This window comes from Pelodiscus sinensis, unplaced genomic scaffold, assembly GCF_049634645.1.
Source record: "Pelodiscus sinensis isolate JC-2024 unplaced genomic scaffold, ASM4963464v1 ctg37, whole genome shotgun sequence".
Taxonomy (NCBI): Eukaryota; Metazoa; Chordata; order Testudines; family Trionychidae; genus Pelodiscus; species Pelodiscus sinensis.
The window spans coordinates 514,096-528,595 of NW_027465869.1; the positions used below are offsets into that span (position 1 = coordinate 514,096).

The window sequence follows — 14,500 nt, forward strand, 5'->3', positions numbered from 1 at the left end:
CAACAGCATCAAGGAAGCCAAAGCCCCCTGCCCACGGAGCTGTAGCTTTCTGTGCCCAGGGGGCCAGACCCCACCAGGGCGGGAAGGCAGGAGAGAATTGGGGAATGGCTGCACTTTGGGAGTCAAAGGTGTTGTCTGGAAATATAAAGAACCGTTGTAAATCAGTTTTGCAGGAAGGTACCATGGCTTAGTTGGCTAAAGCAGCTGCCTTCTAAATAGAAGATCCTGGGTTCAACTCCCAGTGGTGCTTTATTGCAGCCTGTGCTGGCATTTTCCTAGGTCCTTCTGGGGCACAGAAGAGACCTCCCCTAGCCACCCATGGAACTGCTGGTTCAGGAAAAGGCTGATTGGGGAGGAGTGTTGGGAAGAAGGAAACCACAAGCCTGGAGTGGGTGCAGAGGCTGCTGTGAGTGGCACTGGCAAGTCAGGGCTCTGATTGCAATTGCTGGAACAGAAGCGCCAGCACCACACGCCCTTGTGATTCCCTGGGGGTGTCAGTGCCTAGAGAGTCTGAGGGTGCAACCTCTGCAGCTCCTGCAGCCATGGAGAGTCAATGTCTGTGGGCATCAGGTGCTTCTCACTTGTGGTTTCCTTCTTCCAAACACTCCTCTCCAATCAGCCTTTTCCTGAACCAGCAGTTCCATGGGTGGCCAGGGGAGGCCTCTTCTGTGTTCCAGAAGCACATAGGAAAATGTGAGCAAAGACTACAACAAAGCATCCAGGGGAGTTGAATCCAGGATTTCCCATATACGAGGAAGGTGTTTTAGCCAGTTGAACCATGGTGCCCTACTTAGCTGGGTTTATATTACTGAGTTTTTCCAGGATACCTCTCGTGTTCTTGAAAAACTCTGCCGCATCCAGGGAATCGGTCCCCTTTTTCAGGTCACTTTCCAAAAAAATGGGCATTTTTTTGGAAGGCCTGTATTCCTCATTTTATTAGGAATAAGGCTCTACCCAAAGAGAAGGTTTTCCCCACATTTGGGCCCATGTAGATGGGCCAAATATCAGAAAAGCCTCTTCTGAAAAACGAAAAGTGTCTCTAAAACTGTTCGAATTTATGGTTGCAGATAACATCTTTAAATTCCAAAGTGCAGCCATTCCCCATTTCCCTCCAGCCTTCCAGGGTCTCAAGGCCTGTGCAGCCCAAGAAACATGATTGGCAACTGGTACCCAGAATCTTATTGTCAATTGAGTGCAGGGCTGTGAAAACATGGACTCAAGGCAACCAGCTTGTGCTAAGGGTGGGCTCTAGAGAAAAGGCTCTTCTTCAAACCAGAGTCAAAGCAGCAGCCTAACAATGACTTACCAAGCACACACTACAGCCTTCCACACTACCAGCTAAGCTATCAGAAGGGGGCTGAGAAATGTTGGTTTGTCCAGACCGGTCCTTCTACAAGTGTCAGGGGACCTGCTACCCCAAGTGGGCGGCATCGTAGATGAGGGTCAGAGTAACCCAGCAGTACAGAGGCTGTCACAGGTACTTCTCATGCAGAAAGAACCCAGAGTGAAATCTGAGCTAGATCACAAGGAAAGAAAGTTGAATTCTTCTCATGTGTCTTTTTTGTTCCAGAGTCTCTAGGGGAGCAGATGGGGCAGAGCCATGAAAAACAAACCACTTGAGTGAACCTTGGTCTAGCCTCTCACTTGTGCTGCTCGCTCTCCCAGACAGTTCCTACGCCCAAGGCAATAGATCCACAACCAAGGTGTGTTGAGTCGATTTCCCTCAGCCTAGAGCCAGCGCAGGGAGTAGAACAGGTTTCTTTTCCTTTCTCAGAAGCAAGGGAAAAGGCCCACATTCTCTGAGGCCCAGGCTTGAGACTCCCTCCCTTTAGCGCCAGGGAGCACTAGGCAGAGTCTGGCAGCTGCTGGGAAAAGACATGAGAACATCAGCAAGAAACACAAACTCAGCCCCCTGCATCTCTAGTCAGGCTAGTGGGTTTCATGGCTTCAGCTCTTCTGAGCCAGCCAGATGAGAGACCAAGCGCCAGTGGGCACCAGACACCCAGCAGAAGGCACAAAAATCTCTTCTCACCAGCCTAAGAACAAAAAATCTAAAGCAGGAGGGTTTTGCAACAACCAGCCTAGGAACATCCCACTGACAGTACAACTCAAGTTGCAAAGTTCAGAGCCCTGAGCGCTGCCCCTTGCACCATGGGACAAACAGCTGATGTCATTGGTGGGCACCGGGGACTCTCTGCTTTCAGGCTACCTGTGCTCTCTGGGCTCCCTCCAGCTGCCCCATCCCAGCTGCTTGTTTATTTTTTGTTTTTATTTAAATACCAGCTCTAGTAGAAGCCGTGTGACACTCTCCCCTCCCCCATCACGGCATGGACAGGTCGCCGCCCCCAACCAGACTCTGAAATGGCCCCTGCATTTCCCTTGGCCCCATGGGGCTGGCAGGAAAGAGGCCCAGGGCCAGGCTAGAGAAGCAGGAGGCAGGGAGATCCCCAGTCTACACAGCTCCTTTTTGTGCAAAAGCCTCTTGTGTAAAAACGGACCCCAATTAATTATGCAAATGAGCATGGCAATATGCCAATCTGTGCTACATTTGCATGAGCTTTTGCGGAGGAGAGATGCAGTATGGAGATAGCCTAGGTGGTAGAGAGCCATGAAGTGACATAGACTCAGGAACAATCCCTGGGCTGCAATTCTTAGTTACACACAATAAGAATAATTCACCAGCTCAGACGTGATTTCTAAACCCCCAAACAAGGAAAATAATAAAACCTGATGGACTAGGGCAGTGGTCCCCAACGCGATGCCCACGGGCGCCATGGCGCCCCCTGGGCCATTTATGTGTGCCTGCGGAGCAATCTGCGCTGGCCCCGCCCCCGGGCTCATGGGCGGCCCCTGCCCCGGGGTCACAGCACATGCCGGTGCCGGCCCCAGGCTCACGGCGCCTGGAAAGCCCCTGCCTGGGGTTGCGGCACAGTCCGGTGCCGGCCCCAGGCGCGTGGTGCATGCTTGGCCCCGCCCCCAGGCATATGGCCCATGAGCGACCCCACCCCTGGATGTGTGGTGCATGAGCGGCCCCGCCCCCAGGCGTCCGGCAGCCTCAAAACGTTGGGGACCGCTGGACTAGGCAGACTTTTCCATAACCACACATTGCAAGAAGTCCAATCCTTTGCAAGTCAAGACTGTGTGGCCTAATGGATAAGGCGTCTGACTTCGGATCAGAAAATTGAGGGTTCGAGTCCCTTCACAGTTGCATTTACCTTCCTTTGTCTGTGCTCATGGATCCTAATGTTGTTTCCCTGTAAAGGTCCAATATGACAATGTGGTTTTTCTATAACCCCATTGGAAGCCCTGTAGCTGTTCAGTAGGTCTAAACTATGGGGCTGTGTCTACACTGGCATGAATTTCCAGAAATGCTTAAAACGGAATACTATTCCATTTTCAGTTATTCTGGAAAAGGAGCGTCTACATTGGCAGGCTGCTTTTCCGGAAAAGCATCTGTGGCCAATGTAGATGCGCTTTTCCGGAAAAGAGCCCTGATCGTCATTTTCGCGATCGGGGCTTTTTTCCAGAAAAGACTACTGGGCTGTCTACACTGGCCCTTTTCCAGAACAGTGTTCCGGAATAAGGACTTATGCCAGAGCGGGAGCAGAATAGTTTTTCCGGAATAGCGGCTGATTTTGTACAGTAGAGCATCGTTGCTTTTCCGAAAATTCAAGGGCCAGTGTAGACAGCTCGCAGCTGATTCCGGAAAAGCGGCTGATTTTCTGGAATAAGTGGCCCAGTGTAGACACAGCCTGGGGGTATTGCAGGGAAGGGGGGTTACTGGCTGGTGAAAGCAGGTCTGGTGGTGCCAGGAGAGAAGTGGCAGCCTGGCCTGGTGGGGGGAGAGAATCAGCCAGCAGGGCGGGGGACTGATCAAGGTGCACACAGATCCTGAATACAAATGTAAAAGCCTTTAAAATATCCCCACTGCTGCCAGTGCCAGTGAGGTTTAAGGCACTGCCATGTGTCGGAATGGAGAGAGCCTGGTGCATTCACCATCCAGAATGAGAATATGGATAAAAAACTCCAAAGATGGCGTCGGCTTTCTGAAAATAAACCAGCCCCTTTCCAGCACACGATGTGGTGGTGCAGGGTTTATTGGATTACTCTGGTGCTGCTGGTGGAAGCAGGGCTGGCTGGCCAGGAAAGATGGATGCAATTATGTAGCTTATTTCAAGTCAATTTTGAAATAGCTTATTTTGTAAAAGCCTCCGAGCTAGCTGGCCCCTGGGTGTCAGTCCCACATGTGGCTCTTTCAGAAAGGAGCCTCAGGCCGCCACAGAGACCTTGTGGGGTCTAGAACAAGGTGGGTGGAGCAGGGGAGGTATTCACAGGTGGGGGAGTTAGCTCAAATGAGAAGCCCCTTGCTTTGTATGCAAAAAGTAGTGGGATTGATGCCCATGTTCGCCAATTGCAGCTTTGTCCTGGTTCCTAGTTTTCACTGTTGGGGGCTCAGTGGCCCCTCCCTCTTCCTACCTCCTCTCCCAAAAGAGACAGACCTGGCTTCCCTTTCGTTTCCCCCAGCAATTGCCATGCTGCAAAGCAGAGACTGGAGATATCAAACTTAATTCTAACAGTCCATCTGGCTCTGTGGTGCAATGGAAAGCATGTTGGACTTCTAAGCTGTAATGGTTAATGTGAGCCCAGCTAGACATTCAAAGTTTGTGGGTTCAAGTCCCACAAGAATCACTTTAGCTGCTTCCTCATTTCCAGGATGCAGCTTTTACAGACCAGTCAATCCTTAGGCTGACACTGGGGTGGGCTGGCATCCAGGCAATTCCCAGCAGACCTCAGTGAGGGTGGAGGGAAGGGATAGGACTTGGGGGTTGGGACGGGTTGTTCTGAGAGGCTGCAGGTGCCAATAGACCCTCCATGTCTCCTACCAGTGCTGTGCAACACGCAGGCTCAGAGCTTTGCTGGAAAAAAGCACCAGTCTAGACGCGGATCTTTTGGAAAATAAAACCTTTTCCAAAAGATCCCTTAATCCTTATTTTAAGGGTTTATTTTCTGAAAGATCCGGCAAAGCTCCAAGCCAGAAAAAAGCGGAAGCCATTTTTATGCAAATGAAGTGGGGGGGATTTAAATCCCCGCATCATTAGCAATTGCGATGTGTCTAATTTGCATCCCTTTTACGGAAAAGGGATGCAGTCTAGACACAGCCTTAGTGTAGACGTAGCCTCTGTGAGTTACCAGCAGTGGGGCTGTTAGTGTCGGCATCTAACTAATTGCACCATTAGGACATGTCTTCACTCAGGTGGAGATCACTGCTGCAATCCATCTTCCAAAGCTTGATTTAGCAAGTCTAGCTAAGCCTCACTAAATCAAACCCGTAGGGCACCTCCTGCTCTTTGCTACTATCCTACTCCCACTGAGAGGGCACCACCAAGCTCAACTGAAGGTAAAAACAACTCCAGCTACATGTTGAAGATGGTGGGAAGAAAAGAGCTATTGACTGGGCAACAAAGCACCACTGGGAGTTGAACCCAGGATCCCCTGCTTACAAGGCAGGTGCTTTAGCCAAGTAAGCCATGGTGCCCTCCTTGTAAGCAACCCTAAAACTGTTCTACTTTATGGTGCCAGACACCCCCTTCCCATTCCCCTCCAGCTCTTGCCATGACTCAAGGTCTGCGCAGCCCAAGACATTTGATTGGCAGCTGGAACCCAAAACCTTTTTGTCAATTGTAGCCCCAGGCCCCAAAGGGACAGACCCAAGGCAGCCGCCTGGTCCTAAGGCCGGGCCTGCAGCCAGGGGGAGGGAGAAGAATCTCCCCTTTCAGCTGGAGTTGAATCAGCAGCCTAAGGACACTTGCCGAGCACCCGCTACAGGCCTCCGCTCTGCCAGCTGAGCTATGGAAGGTGCCTGGGGCAGGCTGCTTTGCCCAGGTGGCTCTTGGACGAGTGCCAGGGCAAGAGCCCCCTATGGGGCCGGCCTCCCAGGGGAGGGGCAGGAGAACCCAGCAGCACAGGGGTGTCACAGGCGCTTCACCCGCAGAAGGACCCTTGAGTGATCCCGGCAGAAACGCCGCGTCTCGCTCCCTGCAGCTCCCCTTGCTGCCCTGGCAGGCGCTGCCCCTTCTCCCACCGGCCTGGGCCTGGCCTCCCTGCCCCGCCCGGCACCACAGAAAGCCCCTTGGCGTGAGCCTGGGCAAGCCAGAGGCCTCAGGCCTGTCCCCTCTGAGGGGCTTGTGCCTCAGCCTCCTCTGCCCTTGGTGCCAGCTCTCCCGGCTGCCCCTGAGCGCTGCTGGCCAAAGGGGGCAGCAAGGCAGGAGAGGGGGGAGGAGCAAGTCCCGCTGAGGCCGACAGCTCGGGCTCAAGCCTCCAGCCCCAGCACAAAACCTCCAGCCGGGCCCGTGTGGCTCCCTCCTGCCCCCGCACACGCTCACAGGGGGAAACGTGCCCCATGTTCCATCCCTGCGCCAGGCCTGGGCGACGGGCTCAGCCCTCGAGCAGCCCACAGGGCCTGTGAGGGACGGACTGAGAGCAGGGACCCACTGACACCCCCTTTCCTACCCCACTGGTCCGCGTGAGGCGCTGGCACGGGACAGGCAGGAACGGCAGCCGGGGAGCAATCAGCTTGGACTGACGGGCGAGTCTCACTTGCTGACCAGACTCCCAGGCCCTGGGCTCTGGGGCCAGCCCCCCTGTGGGTCAGAGCCCCCCGGCCACAATGCTACTCCAGGGGGCCTGGTTCCAGGGCCACCTAATCCCAGGGCTGCTCTCAGCAGAGGGGGCTGTGATCCCAGCCTGGGGCCAGGGAAGCTGCTACCAGCTCGTGCAGGGCAGGGGGAGCCATCCCAGAGAGGGTGGGGAGGGGGTTCAAGGGGGGGCAGATAGGAGAGGTGAAGGGGAACAGGGACGTGTGAGGAGGGGGCAGGAGGGGAGGCAGGAGGCGCTGAAGGGAGGTTGGGGGGATCATGCCAGGCATGGGGTGGCTGAGAGCAGGGGTGCAATGGAGGGAAACTTGGGGGAGGTGTCACAGGGGGCAGGGGAGGTTGGGAGGAGACTGGGGGAGCAAGAGCAGCCTGGCTGGGGGAGTGGGAGACACAGGGCAGAGTTTGTACAGGAGAGGGGGGAGATACAATGGCAGCTCCCCCACCCCCATTGGCCAGGAGAGGGGGGCAGAGGTGACTGGTTGTGGCACTTGGGGGCACCAACTTCTCTGCCCCAATAAAATTTCTAAAGTTCATAACCAGGGTGACCCAAATGCCCCCTGCCTCTGTGGGTGCCTCTCCCTGCGCCCAGACCTCTGCACGCACCAGTCCCCCGGGGGGAGGAGCTGCCTGGCTTCCCCAAGTTCGCACCCAGGGGCATTATCAGGTGACGTTACCCCCCCTCTGTCACATGAGTGTTGGGCTCATCAACAGGCTGGTCAGCAGCAGCTGCAGTTACCTGGGCACCCCACAGCTGGGTTACCTGTGTTTCAAGCGGGGACCTTTTGTGTGTTAGGTAAATGTGATAACCACTTGCCATTTTCAAATGGGGCAGAGCTGGTGACTCAAACTGCCCATTCTCTCTCCTGCATGGGCAGTGCTACAGGAAGAGGGGCTGGCAGCTGACACCGCTCCATGCTTCCCTTCTGCTGTTTCAGCTCTTAGGGCTTGTTTCTCCTTCCTTGTCCATAGCAGGCAGCTACACAAAGGCAAGTCACTGAACCAGACAATCCTGGGGCCAGCATGGGGCTTGAATCTAGAGCCTTGGCATTATTAGCATCAAGCACTAAACAGCTGAGCCAGCAGGCCCAGAAGTGGCCCTTTGGGAAAGACACCACAGGCAGCTGCAGGGACGTTTCTGCAGCTGCCAAGGGCTCTTCTCTGATGGGTCCACTTGCGACTCACTGTGATGTGGGCTGGCTAGTCCAGTTGGTTTGAGGCTTGGTCAAGCTCATCTTGCCCTACAGGGCCACTGGCAACAGCTGCTCCCTTGTGTGCTGCTGTGGAGAAAAGCTTCCCTGGCAGCTGCTGAATTAGCTCGGTGGGGAGAGTGTTAAACTGAAGGTTTAAAGGTGCCTGGTTTAATTCTAGGCTTTAGCAGAAACCTTTGTCCCTGTGGCTGAGTTGTTGGTTGAGTCCTCTGTGGAGAACCTGTCTGTCCCCCTAGAAGAGCCTTGTCTGCCCTGCTGCTCTGCCTTCCCTCATCCAGGGGAGGGGAAAAGAACTCTCCTTAGAGGTGGAGTCAAACCAGCCACCTAGGGGCAGCTGCTCCAGTCCTCTGCTCTATAAGCTGAGCTATGGAGGGGCCTTTTGGGGCTGTTTCTCTGTCCAGGTGTCTCTGTCCACAAGGGCAGGAACAGAATCCTGGAATCACCTTCTGCCCAGACTCACCCTCTTGGAAACAGCTGGTTGCAGAGGTGAGGACAGAGGGTCTGTGCCCATCTGCCAGTAGCTCCTGGGGTGGGGGGCAGGGCTTTGTGTGTTGGTATCACACGTGACATCACAATGCCCTGATGCACATGGCTTGACACACCCTCCTGGAGCAGCAGCAGGCTGGGAGGGCGGCGTGCTGGGATGGATCAGGCTGTCAAGCCTCTTTGGCTCCTGCCATCTGCTGCTACATGGCACCAAATTTTGGAAAACCCTGTTCTCTGGAAACGTCCCTTCTGCCTCGTAGAAAGAGTGTCCTCTTCAGTCTGGACGTGGCACTGAAAGAAGTAGAAGGGGATTAACAGGGGATGGGGAGTGTGGGGAGAGTGTCTCAGGGGTTTGTTACTCTGGTTAGAGGTGTGGCCAAAACACAGGCCTCGCTGTGAGCAGGATTTGAACCATTGCAGGGAAAACCTATTGGATTTCTAGTCTAACACCTTAACCACTCAGCCATCACAGCTGCGAGCTCAACAGTACCTGGGGAACAGCAAACAAAAGGTCTGGGGGCCACATAGTCGTTCCCTTCGGTGGGGCCCTGCTAGTCTGTAGCTGTGAAAGCTGAAAAACCAACAAATGGTCCTAGAATGAGAGAATCCTGCCTTTTGTCCGTGTTTGCTGTCCCAGAGAGTGGCCCCATGGCTAAACTGGCCAAGGTACCTGCCAGGTCCGGGGGAGGTGAGGGAGGCAGCCCCCAGTGGTGCCTGGCCAATGTGTCTGCTCCTCCCACCATCCCCCCTTATGTAGCTGGAGGCAGCTTCCTTCAGTTGAGCTTGGCCATGTCTTCACAGCAGGAAGCCAAAGGCAGCAAGAACAGATTTCTGGCCCCTAGTCAGGTGCTCTCTGGTCTTAGTTGGACTCACTAAATCGAACTCCGGAAGGTTGACCACAGCCCGTCCTCCCCAGCTGGGTGTGGTTCTTGTTCTTCTGCTCAGCCCAGCCCTTAGAGACCAAGGACGTGCCAATGGGCATCTAAATCACACCCTTGTTGAATTGCTGGAAATGCAAACCAGACACACAGCGGGTTAGAGCTGGTTCCAGCTGAGGAACAGGTTTGCCCGGTTTATGTGTATTGGTGCCAGAAAACATTAAGGGTTTGTATTCATTTAAAGAGTCCACATAAAACAGAAATCCAGGATGTAATAGAACTGGAGAGGTAAATGTTTATTGAAGGAACATTTCCTAAGAGGGCTCTTAGATTTGAACCAATGACCACTTGACCTACAATCAAACACTCTGCCACTGAGCTACACCCCCACGCAAAACAGATACCTGCAGGCCGTGTTGGGCACTGGGCAGGAAACACGAGGCTTTTGTGTAACACACATCTCAGGTGGGATGGACCCTCACTGAGCCCAGACTGTGATGGACTCTAATGAGGAATTTGTTCTGAAAGCAGTAGAGCTGGGACAGGACACAGGTTCTGTCTACACAGAAAAGTTATTTTGGAATAATGGCCATTTAGAATAACAATGCCAAAGTCTGTGCAGCAATTCCGTTAATGCGCAATAATCTGAAGTAATAGATGGCTTATTCCACCTTCTGTAAACCTCATTCTACAAAGAATAACACCTGTTCCCAATTAGCTATTTCAGAATAATGCGTGTGGAGATGCGCCACTTCCGCTATTTCAAAATGGCCCCTCCCTAGGCCCATTTTAAGTTATTTCTACCAGGGATCTCAGTCGAGATAACTCGTCTACATTTGCGGAGCCTGACTTGGACTCATTCTGAAGTTTCCCTGCAGTGTAGATGTGCTCTTTTGAAATCACTGTTCAAGAATAGCTTATTCCAAAATAAATGTGCCGTGGAGATGTAGCCAAAATCCTGAGAGATGAAACTGTTGGGCTATTTCTACAATCGTGGCTTCTTGCGCGAGTAATATGCAAATGAGGCTAAGCATGGAATCTTGCTGACCCTCATTTGCATACCTAATGAGCCACCATTTTTTTCAGAAGAGGCTCTTGTGCAAGAAGGAGCATCTATACTGCCCCTTCTTGCGCAAGAAAAACCCTCTTACGCAATGCCGTTCTTCCTGAAAAGTAATAGATGTAACTCATTCTTGCCCAAAAGCCTCTTCTGAAAAAAAATTGTGGCTCATTAGGTATGCAAATGAGGGTCAGAGAAATTCCATGCTTAGCCTCATTTGCATATTACTCGCACAAGAAGCCGCGAGTGTAGACATAGCCTTGGTGGGAAGCCAGGAGAGCAGAGGCCAGCCTGAGACCTGAATGTCCCAGGTCCCCAGCAGAAGCTCTATATGTGGGTCCCATGGTGTAAGGGGCAGCACTCAGGACTTTGAATCCTGCAATCTGAGTTCAAGTCTCAGTGGGACCTGCTGGGCTGGTTGCTGTGAGCTCCTGGTGCTTTGTGGGTTTTACATTCCTTGTCCTGAGGTTCCCCAGAGGCAGTTTTACTCCTGTGCTGGATGTCTGAGGCCCAATGGAGCTTGGTCCCCAGACTGATCAGACTTGTGCTCAGGTGCCTGATGCTCTCCCAGCTGTAGGACATTTTGCAGAGAACAGGCCAGAGCCCTTCTCCTGTCCCTGGAGAGATGGAAATGGGGCTGTTCCTTGTGGGGAAAGAAGTGGGTGTGTCGGGAGTGGGGTTCGAGTTCAAACCTCTCCACAGACCAGAACCCCACATTAGGGGCAAGAAAGAGCCTTGAGTCAGGCAGTGGAGAACACTTGGCTCCTGTTACCCTGAGATGGGATATTAGGAAACTTTTCCCATGCAGCCTGGCTAGCTCATTTGGTAGAGCATGAAACTCTTAATCTCAGGGTCATGGATTCAAGCCCCATGCTGGGCAGTGCCCTTCCTTAACTCACTTTCTCAGCCTACAAGCAATTGGCTCTCAGTTTTCACCAGGGTTTTAGAAAGAAAAAGTCTAGTCCTGGGGTTGAGCTTTAGTAGAACCAAAGAGAGAACCAACTGCAATTTCCATCTTCTGAGGAGAAGGGAAGAGGATTTTCTTCTCCTCAGTTCTAGCTTCATCAGCCCAGGGAGGAGAAAAAATAACCCTCCGCCCGCTAATTGTCCTGTCAGCTTCTGTAGCTTCACCTCCTTCCACAGCAGCTCCAGCTTTGAGCTACAAATATCAAGGGGCTGGTGAGGAAATTAGGTGCTTCCCTGAGAACAAGAGGTGGAGTGTTCACAAGGTGCATCCCCCTCCCCTGCAGCTTGCTTTGTCGACAGAACTGAATGTAGTCTAGACGCTCTTTGTCAACAGAAGCTTTGTCGACAGCATCTGTCGACAAAACTTCTGTCGACAAAAGCCTGTCGTCTAGACGTACCCTTAGTCTAGTGTAGCTGAAAAAATACAGAAAAAAAACAGTTTCTTGCCATTTCAACCAGAAAGGACATTATCTCAATGATTTAATTACCTGCATCCTGCTTCAAAAGCCTTTTAAAACTGCACTTTAAAGGGAATCCTCTAAAATTCAATACTTTACGGCGGGGTCCTAACAAAGACTCTAGTTATCTTACCCATTACAAATGTAGATACCATTTCATATTTAGCTAGAAGCCATTCTGTATAACAAAAGCCATTTCAGTTTCTTGTGTCTGCACGTATACTAGAGGGAGTGAACTGGCCTTCACCGAGGTGGGGAGAGGCCAGAAGGATGCGTTGTTGGAATGTATTAATGAACTATTTTGAGCTGAAGCTCGAACTCCCTCTAAACCTGTTTCTTTCTCTGCTGATAGTAATTCCTCTTTGAAGTTCTCCTTGATTTCTTGCCCTGACGTCAGACTTGTTTGGTTAAAGGTATAAAATACTAGAATTGATTGTATTAGCCAGCCTTACTGGGCCCGGCTTTGCTAAGACCACGTTTGGCTCACTTTGCTTGTATTGGCCAATAAAACTGTCTGTTTAGCTGCGTAAACTGAGTGAAGTCTTTGCTTTGACACAAAGATAGCTTCCCCAATTATCACCTCTAATATCATTAGCTCACAGACATTTACCTTCCCCCCCGCATCCCCGTTCTGTTCTGAAATTTGATTTGTCCTTTTCATATGTGTTCGGTTTTTTTAATTGTATCCTTTGATAGATATGGTTGTGACAATTTTCTTCCACTATTTGATCTGAGGAAGTGGGTCTGGCCCACGAAAGCTCATCACCTAATAAACCATCTTGTTAGTCTTTAAAGTGCTACATTGTCCTGCATTTTGTTGCAGCTTAAAAGTCCAACATGCTTTCCATTGCACCACAGAGCCTGATATCTCCACTCTCTGCTTTGCAGCACGGCAATTGCTGGTGGCAAAGAAAGGGGAGCCAGGTCTGTCTCTTTTGGGAGAGCAGGTAGGAAGAGGGAGGGGGCCACTGAGCCCGACAGTGAAAATAAGGGATAAAAGCTGAGCTGCATTGGAGAATGTGGGCATCGATCCCACTGCCTCTCGCATGCTACGCAAGCGCTCTACCACTTGATCTAATTCCCCTGCCTGCAAAATCTGTCCCTGCCCCACCCTCCTTGTTCCAGAGCCCACAACATCTCTGGGGCTGCCCGAGGCTCCTTTCTGAAAGGGCCACTTGTGGGACTGACACCCGTGGGCCAGCTAGCTCGGAGGTTTAGGACGTGGTGCTCATATCACACTGACGAGTCTTAAGAGCAAGCCCCTTATTTCAAACCATAACGGGCTCGCTATTCCGACGTCCCTGCAAACCTCATGGCACGAGGAGTGAGGGGCGTTTCGGAATAGCGATTTATTTGGAAATAAGTGCTGTGTAGCCAGCGCCAAATTACAAAATAAGTTATTTCAAAATTGACTCAAAATAAGCTACTGAATTGCATCGCTTATTTTGAGCTATGGGACGCACCCCTAGTGAGTTAGAGCTCAGCTCTGCCTCCAGCTCCACCCACCCACTGCTGCCTTGCAGGCTCATTTCCTGCCCCTGGCCAGCCCCTTGGCATGTGTGAGCTGCTTTCCCTGCCCCCCTCCCTCAGGGCTGGTTCTGGGCCTCACGCAGGGAGCATCAGAGGCTGCGCAGGGTGCCACATTGCTAGGTCAGGATCCCGCCTATGGGGCTTTGTTTTCACAAAGAAAAAACAGTTTCTTGCCATTTCAACCAGAAAGGACACTGTCTTAATGACCTAATCACATGCATCCTACTTCAGAAGACTTTCAAATCTGCACTTGAAAGGGAATCCTCTGAACTGGCATTCATGCTAAAATTCAACACTCTCTGCTGGGGGCTGAACAAAGACCCCAACTACCTTACCCATTACAAAGATAGCTTCCCCAATTATCACCTCTAATACCATTAACTCACAGACATCTACTCTTCCCCACCTCTAATATCATTAACTCACAGGCATTCACCTTCCTTCCCCCCGCATCCGCCTTCTGTTCTGAAATTTGATTTGTCCTTTTCATATGTGTTCATTTTTTTTAATTGTATCCGTTGATATATATGGTTGTGACAATTTCTTCCACTATTTGATCTGAGGAAGTGGGTCTGGCCCACAAAAGCTCATCATCCAATAAACCATCTTGTTAGTCTTTAAAGTGCTACATAGTCCTGTATTTTGTTTCAGCTACACCAGACTAACACGGCTACATTTCTATCATTATCCTATGGGGCTGTGAGTGTTGCTGTCCCTGCTGTACAGACAGGGCCATAGAGTCAGGGAGAGATTCACTGAACAGGCCAAGGACACTCAGTGAGTTAGAGCCAAGATCTTCCCCCAGCTCCCTTCCGCACCCACTGACGTGCTGACTCCCTCCCTGCCATGGGGCTCTTTGCATTGGCCTCTTGTCTCTGGAACCAGGGTTAAGCCACAGCTGAGACTCTGGGCAGGGGGCTGGGTATGGGGGTTCTGAGTGTGGGAGGGGGAGTGCTTGGTCCTCTGGCTCAGCTTTTCTCTTTCTTCTACCCCAGCAATTGCCCTGTTGCAAAGCAGAGGAAGAGGATGAGGAGTTTGCTGTGTTTTGGGGCTCTGTGGCATAATGGCAAGTGTGTTCACCTTTTCAACAGTGGTGCTTGGTGTGAGTTAGGTCAATCATTCAACAGTTGTGGGTTTGAATCCCACCCCAGTCACTTTCAGCTGCTCTCTGATTTCCAGAGCAGCTTTTACAGAACAGGCTGGACCTGCCCCTGTTGCATGATGGGAGTGACAGGGAGCTTGTGACAGGGTTTCTCTGGGT

General features: G+C 51.8%; 4 non-coding genes across 4 annotated transcripts; 3 read left to right on the plus strand and 1 right to left on the minus strand.

Annotated features, from left to right (window-relative positions):
• Nucleotides 1–3,135: 3,135 nt before the first annotated feature.
• TRNAR-UCG (transfer RNA arginine (anticodon UCG)) lies at nt 3,136–3,208 on the plus strand. The gene has a single exon. It is a non-coding gene; the product is annotated as a tRNA-Arg (tRNA).
• Nucleotides 3,209–5,462: 2,254 nt separating this feature from the next.
• TRNAT-UGU (transfer RNA threonine (anticodon UGU)) lies at nt 5,463–5,536 on the minus strand. The gene has a single exon. It is a non-coding gene; the product is annotated as a tRNA-Thr (tRNA).
• A 5,085-nt stretch (nt 5,537–10,621) lies between these two features.
• Nucleotides 10,622–10,693, plus strand: TRNAQ-UUG (transfer RNA glutamine (anticodon UUG)). Its single transcript has one exon. It is a non-coding gene; the product is annotated as a tRNA-Gln (tRNA).
• Nucleotides 10,694–11,092: 399 nt separating this feature from the next.
• TRNAK-CUU (transfer RNA lysine (anticodon CUU)) lies at nt 11,093–11,165 on the plus strand. The gene has a single exon. It is a non-coding gene; the product is annotated as a tRNA-Lys (tRNA).
• The last annotated feature ends 3,335 nt before the right edge of the window (nt 11,166–14,500 follow it).